Here is a 6,415-nt window from a genome sequence, read left to right on the forward strand (position 1 = left end):
TTTATCATATTTTATGTCAGGAACTGCCTTAACCAGTGCAATGGCAGATGAAGAAGGGATGGAAGCGAAGCCATGGCCAGAAATACAGTTGACTATTGTACACCATTGTCGATTGTAAAAAGAGAAAAATAAGAAGAAAGCTGAAAATATAAAGCTGGAGGTAGCAAATCTAGTTCAGAAAGAATTGTCAAAGTTTGCTATAGAAGGAGCAGTATTGACAAGTGGTGAAGGCGTAGCCACACAAGAAGTACAGCCAGTGCAGCCGAGTAATGTAGTGTACCCTATGGATCAAAGTGGGTACAACCTTTGGCCACAAGTTAGAGGGAATGGACCTAGAGGACGAGGCAGATTTCAAAAACCTCAAGGGGAGGAGGATTTAATGGGAGACAGCCACAACAATGCTGGAATTATTGGAGGACAGGTCATAGCCAGAAAATGTAGAGGGGGAGGCATGCAACAAAACTGTTAATATCCAAGGGAGGTGCTAGGGTATTATCTGCAGTACAATACAGAACCACAGGAATAGTATGCTCAAGATCACACGCAGTATCAGACAGGCGTGCCACAAACACAGAAAGCACAGCAGATCCCACAGCAATCACAGCACACACCAGTACAACAAGCGGCAGTGCCACAATGGAAGGTGAAAACAGCAGCACACTTTGATGGTGCTGCTCTGTGCCTTGGGGACCATGTGTCTCCTGAATTGCTGGTGGCAAGGGAAACTGGGAACCAAGCTGTTTAATGTCGCTGGAACAGGCCCAAATATTCTAATCAAGCCTTGTTTTTCAACTTGGGAGAAGATTCTCCTAGAACCATCAGGGTTCTGAACAGACAAACATTCTCTTGCTTGTCTCATGCCGGAGACTGAACCCTCTCTGAACCCAGAGACAGTCGAAGCCGCTTGGCTAATTCATGAGAAACAATAGGCCCCAGCATGAATACATCAGTGATAAGGTCTTTGTGGGCACAATTTATAAAATCCTCTATATCAACGTGGTCCAGCGAGCATGACGCCTCAGAAAAGTTCTGGATAGAAACCTCCAATTGATCCATACAGAGGTTCACAGAGGTGTTTAATGATTTCCTTACAGAGTATAGAGACTGAAATATTCCTTCCTTATTCGGTTTTACTGCAATGATTTCCATAAAAGAAGGAAGTAGAAACTTATCATCTTTATTATCTCATGTTTTAATTGTTGCCACGGTATTTTCCAAATTCAGCAGTTCGTCTTCATTATTCCCGTTAGCCAAGGCATTAGACGTTACTTCCTTTTTTGACAGAGAGGCAGCATTTTGGAACAACAGTCTTTGGCAAGACATTACAGTGCACAGAGAATATGCCATTATTGTCAGACTACACTGTATATGGAAGCACTATGAGTCAATTTGCAATTAAATCCAAATTTGAAGGAAGGGGAGAAGGATTTCTCACCCTATCAATCAGCTGTGTTTTGTAAATCAGTAGGAATGGGAGCTGCCCCTCCAAATCTCCTGCACACACCAAACACCAAACACTTAGCTGCACACCTCACACGCTCCATGCATAGGAGTGTGTATTTCAAGCTTGTGCTTGCTCTGCCACGCACAGCGCTCCTCCTCCAAAGTCACGGGCCAAAAGGAAGGACTCCAATAACTCAGCGTAGCACCAAACACACAGATGCACACATGTTGTTTTTGTTTGTTTGTTTGTTTATTTATTTATTTAGTATGGCGCGCAAAACCCAGAGGTAACAGGGTGCAACAGAGGGCAGGAAGATAGGATTACATAAAAACTTAGTTGCAGGATAAGGCACACATGAGCAAAGAACAAAAAAAAAAAGGAGACATAGCATTACATTGCGTGGAGTGTACATATATACATAAACGAATGCTTACATATTTACATATTTAGTGCTGTGCATAGGGGCAGTTTGGTTGCACTTACATATTTACATATTTAAAGCTGTGCATGGCAGTCAGGTTAGAACAACGGCATGGGCAGATGAGATGGCAGGGTTAGTCATGAGGATCATTGGCCCGCAACCAGGTGAGGGTGTTTCGCCTGAAGCTATAGTAGGATTGGTCTGTCCTAATGTTGAGTGGGAGGGCGTTCCAGTATTGAGAAGCTATAGTAGGATTGGTCTGTCCTAATGTTGAGTGGGAGGGCGTTCCAGTATTGAGCTCATACTCCGAACATATCCAGCTCTAATGCAACAAAACATGGATGTTGTTGTATTTTTGGGAAATCCTAAAAACAGTCCTATCATTTGCAGAGTTATTATCACAATCCTAATTCAGTTCCTGTTCATTTTAAAACGTGATTGAAGGTGAATAACTGCATAAAAAATGGGAATTGTTAATTTTTTAAGAAACACATTGCTAACAAGAAGACCAGCACCTCCAAAAGAGATAATGTGGCATCCGAATACCAGCAATACTTCTTACAACTACATTTTGCTTTATGTGTTGTCTTTATTTGCTTATGTTCTTTACATTTCGTGATATATTGTATTATGATTCAAATGAAGTATCCCAGAATGAGACACTCATTCGTATCCCCAACAAAAGCACAAGTGATAATTTTCCTGACATTTCTAAACAAATTGTCTGACTTACAAGGGATGCTGGGGAGATAATGAATATATAAATTCATATCTTGATAATTCGGCCAATTAAAGAATAACGTGGTATTAACACATTAAGGAAGTAGGGAGAAGAACGTCAGATGAAAGCTGTAATGTATGTTCCCTTATCCCCAATTCTATGACAATTCCAAGGCAAGACAGCATCATTAGTATGGGTGGATAAAGCGAAATCCCAAGGGGAAGACAATTATGTACAAGAGATGAAGTCAAGAGCAAAGCAGAGTCGAATGATAAAATATGAGCAGTCATAAATAAATGGAGCAGGAATCAGACTCAATGAAAATCTGATGTTACAATACAAGGATAAGAAAGGGAACGTACTACCAGAATGCTGTGAAAGAGGTCAACTACGAATCAAAGGAACAGTTCATACTCCTGAGGGATGGGCCAATGGACTGATCGTGTGCAAGGCAATGGCATTGTTAGGACAATGGGAAGCAGTTGTGGTGAATGCAGAAAAAGAATGCATGGACCAATGGCCTAACATCACAAGGTTGTTAACGTAGGTCGACGATGAGGGGGGACCATTGCGGATATTACCCCTTAAGAATGCATCCCTATGCTTCAGAAATAATGGCATGATAAAAGTTTGGGAAAACCTCAAGTGTGGTCGTGTGTTTGACATACCAGGCATGAAGGGAGGACCAGCAGTCCTGATGGACCACTACTGGGCCTGTGGATCAAGAGCAGATATGAAGTTGCCACCAGAATGGGGAGGATTTTGTTCTTTAGTAGTGATGAACATACCAGCCCTAGTAGTACCACAAAGTGATCTGCAGATCACAGACTTTTCTAAAATGGATACACAACAGAGAAAGAAAAGATCGATTAAACTTGTTCGACAAAAGAGGGAGAATTACTTCTTGGCAAAATCAATAGAAGCCTATTACGACATTCCAGATGAGCATAAATTGTTCAGCAGAATGGCAGTGATATTTACAGCTATATTCATGCCAGGAATTCAAACTGCAGTAAATGCCAAGTGGTTACAAACACTAGGTGGGAGCTGTTACAAATGATCAACACGACAATCAAAGGATTTAATGCGATCATGGAAGAACGAAGGGCCATCAGGCTCATGGCCCTCCAGAACAGGTATGTCCTGGGATTAATTACAGCTATGGAAGGAGGCGTGTGCACCAAGATCGGCCCTTCCTGTTGTACATACCCACCTGCCCACGATGGAGTAAATGGGACCCTGACAGAAGCAATAACTATGCTGTCAACCCTGCATACGAAGATGGTGGAAGAAGTAGACAAAACCGAGGATGGTTTTCGACGTTGTTTTCATGGGCTCCAACCTGGTTGGCAAACGCCTTCAAACTACTTGGAGCAATACTAGTGTTAGTGTTGCTGGAATTCTGTATTATAAGAATAATCATACGACAGTGCAAGGAGGAGATGGTTGAGGACTTGACCCGAGGGTGGAATGTAAAGAAGCAGAGGTGTATATCATTGACAGAACCCGCCTCCTCGCCTCTGACATACTGGATGAATAACAAGAAATACTGTGAATGATACCAGTTTTCATTCTAATGCTGCTTCGAGTGTATGAGAGACAGTATGCACTCAGATAACCTTACCGATGTACCCTCAAACTGAATTGGTAGTAGGAGATTTGCAGACACTACTAAACATCGAAGAGCTGTAAAGGAAATCTGACAAGTGCAAAGTGATGTCATAAGGAGAAGACTCAATGACGCACAGAAATGATATAAGAATAAGGAATGAAGAAGCAAAGGAAACATATATACGAGTGAGAAGAAACCATATATACAAAGAAGATAAGTAACCAGATAAGTAGTAAATGTATATATGCAGAAACACAAGGTCGAGGAGTCATATAGAAGCTTTCTGCAGTAGAAAATATAACACAGGTAAATCAGCAATGTTGAAAGGATGGATGTCAGCTCTGAATAAAAGTAAGCAAGTAGCTTGAAGGAGAAAGACCAGGGCTGTAGAGCTGAAAGTCACTGGAAAACAGCTTTGTGTGAGGAGCAAAGAATATCTATTGACCTGGGATTAAGAATGCCACTTCAAGAAATAATTTCAAGGCACTAGGAGAGTCAACCAAGATAGGCCATGTACGCATGGCATATTTCTCTTAGATTAAGCACAGAAGAAAGCATCTGCAAGTGCTACTTATTGAACAATTAAAGATGCAGAAAGCATATGTGAGACGGAGTAACCAAGTCTCCAGAGGCCGAACAGGGTAATGACACCTGATATAATGGAATCAAATAGCACTAAATAGAACGGCGAGATGGGCAAAATCGTGGGCTCCTCACACTTTCAAGATTTGAAAACAAGGCCTATTCATTAGGCTTTAACTGAAGATAGTGATGTACCTACACTCCCTTAAAAGTCCCAGAGAAGAGAACAGTCAGCAAGGTCAACTATAAAGGCGAAGCCTTGGTTGTAGGTTTGGCTGATGAGAGATGGTAGACTAATTGGGCAAGTGAACAGTAGTCTGACGTTGTTCTCTGCAACTGGGTTTATTTTTGCTTATGTGCTGCTAACGAGCCGTATGTCCAATGTCAGGAGCGAATGCCAACTAAGCAGGAAGGAATATGCAATGGTGAGCATGCATTCTTGCAGGGGCCAATCCGTTGTTGTTATGCTGCTATAGTCTGTATTTTACATAGTTGGAGGGAGGTCCAAGGTATGCCTGCCAGTTGAGGATCATCCAATCATGTCACTAACACCTACATAAACTATGAGTAGATATGTTCCCCTAACCAATCCCTCTGTCCGATAGTAGAATGACGTCATAGCTGACGCACATCGAGGTATAAAGCATTTGTGTGACCGAAATGTAACTGAGCGTGTTTGGGCTACAATTTGTTGTTTGCCAGCTTTCCCTACTTTATCAAACTGATAATAAAGCCGTATTTTGCCATATTCTTTGAGTCTGTCCGGTTATTTGGGTCTGAGATAATTTATTATGGAAATCGCATTCTGCGCATAAGTACACCAAAAGGTGCTACTGCACAGTGAAGTGTAATGTAGAGGGGTGCCGACCCCCTTCCCCCTCAACAGAGTACAAACAACATTATAGGCAGATCAATGAGTCCATTATTGCAGAAATCAAGGTTATAGCGCCTCTTTTAAAAATAGTAAAAAGTGCACGTAGCGCTGTCAATATCTTGGTTAAAATGACCCAGGAAGTGAAGGGTGCTTTAAGTATCACACATATATCATGAATATGAGGTACAAAGCGAGAAATGCTTAAATAATTAAATGATGACTCCTTGCTGGGTAGCACAGTAGGCAGACAAGGATATATTCCAAAATGGATGCCCAAGGCACAAAATGGTGCCTAGTTTAAGGGCAGGTATGAGAGAACCTGGCTCATGCTGATACAATAGAAGGTCTTTGGCAGCATCTCACTACGACATAATTACTTCTGTGAGATTAATCTTAGGATTTGGCAGGAAAGCAGACAACTTGATGATGAAGTCAGATAAAGGCAGGGGAAGCTACCAATTTGGACAGACCAGCTTGGCATCAAAATTGAGCTTATATGTATTTATCCATGGTATGTGTCAGACAGCAAGTGTTTGGCAACTATGACCTAATGTGAGCTTGATGAGCTGCAGATACGCCAACCAATCAAAAAACAGAGAGGGTATTTCTCTGGCTAATGGGACCTATTAGGTATATGCTCAAACAAAGTAGTAATTTGCATGAGGGTGTTGCATCATCCAACTAAGCCTATATAAGCAGGGGAAGGTAGAATGACTGTGTGTGCTTTTCCAGAAGTGTCTTGTAACCTCAGCTAATAAAAG

This window comes from Ambystoma mexicanum, chromosome 1p (genome assembly GCF_040938575.1).
Source record: "Ambystoma mexicanum isolate Mex_15411 chromosome 1p, UKY_AmexF1_1, whole genome shotgun sequence".
NCBI lineage: Eukaryota > Metazoa > Chordata > Amphibia > Caudata > Ambystomatidae > Ambystoma > Ambystoma mexicanum.